The sequence below is a fragment of the Limulus polyphemus genome, unplaced genomic scaffold, assembly GCF_000517525.1.
Source record: "Limulus polyphemus unplaced genomic scaffold, Limulus_polyphemus-2.1.2 Scaffold3167, whole genome shotgun sequence".
Taxonomy (NCBI): domain Eukaryota; kingdom Metazoa; phylum Arthropoda; class Merostomata; order Xiphosura; family Limulidae; genus Limulus; species Limulus polyphemus.
The window spans coordinates 119255-121013 of NW_013668777.1; positions in this window are offsets into that span (position 1 = coordinate 119255).

Consider the following 1759-nt stretch of genomic DNA (forward strand, 5'->3'; position numbering starts at 1 on the left):
TGGCATGGTGATTAGGACATTGGACGTGCAATCTGCGGGTCATAGGTTCAAATCCCGTCACCAAACATGCTCGCCGTTTCAGCCGTGGGGCGTTACAATGTGACAGCCAATCTTACTATTGGTTAGTAAAAGAGTAGACCAAGAGTTGGCGGTGGATAGTATTAAATAGCTACCTTCTTTCTAGTCTGTCACTTTAAAATTAGTGTCGCTAGCGCTGATAGCCCTCGATTAACTTTGCGTGAAATTCAACGAACAAACATTTTAACACTAACTCTGGAAGGCGGATACAAGTATAAACGTTCGGTCAATAAAATGTTTGATAACTAACACACCATCAGTGTGTGGGATTACTATTGATATAGACTGAATGTGAAGACGTAAGTAAATTTGTTAATTGTTCTTAAGTTCTTTATGACTTGTAACACATGTTATGAACGGTGACGCAGACCACAGACAATGTTTACATCTGTTCTGGGTTTGGGGCAACTCTTCTTTTAAGCCAATCAATTTAAGTATACCACAACGTTCTTTCAATTATGGTGCCAAGCTTCAGTCCCCTAGTGGCACATTGGTAAGTCTGCAGGCTTACGATGCTAAAAATCGGGGTTCGATACCCATGGTGAGCAGAATAGAGATAGTTCATTGTGTATCTTAAAAACAACCAAACCAAGCATCAGAAATTAAATGCTTTATTTTTGGTTTGTTTTCCCTTTTATTACTATTGATGATTGGTTTGTTTTGTTCGCTAGTTTTGCTAAACCTGTCATTTCTAGTACTTCTATGGTTAAACATGAATCCTACGCTCTAATTCATACATATATGTGGATATTTTCACAAATTCCAAAATCTCAATTTTCTTTGAATTTTTTTCTTTTGCGTTTTCCCATGTTGGTGTTACAAAAAGTCCCATACAATTTTTACTGGTGTGAATACAGTTTGACACCCAGACTTCCTGGCATCTACACACATCGGTTACCAGGTTCAGCGTAACAAACAGTTGCTTACTCTAGCTTCGAGACCATATAGTTGTTGCTTACTTCAGCTCCTAGACCATATAGTTGTTTCTTACACTAGTTCCCAGACCATATAATTGTTGCTTACCCTAGCTTCCAGACAATATAGTTGTTGCTTACTTTAGCTCCCAGACCACATAGTTGTTGCTTACACTAGCTCCCAGACCATATAGTTGTTGCTTACTTTAGCTGCTATACCATATAGTTGTTGCTTACACTAGTTCTCAGACCATATAGCTGTTGCTTACTTTAGCTCTCAGACCATATAGTTGTTACTTACACCATCTCCCAGAATATATATACATATTTACCCTGGCTCCCAGACTACATGTTTGTTGCTTACTCCAGGTGCCAGACTGTATATAATGTACATGTATAATTATATTTTTATTGACATTTTATCAACTTCTATAAAACATAAAGCTTGTTAAACGTTTTTCACTACAATGATATTTTCTTAAATTTAAAAAGATCAATAACACCCTTATAATTTTTATTAAATAAACTGTTATTTTTTATTAAACAACCTGTTTAAATATACATTTAAATCCATGAGTTTTGTACATTCTGAGTCGACAAAAAGCATTTATAAAGCAAAACAAGACACTAACAACGGCCGATCGTGAGTATAGGAGACGGTTTCTGTAATTAATAATAATAATACGTGTTTATACACGTTAAATGTATATAGATACTAGCTGAGTTACCCGGCGTTGCACGGTGAAAATTTAGATTTGAAATGTATA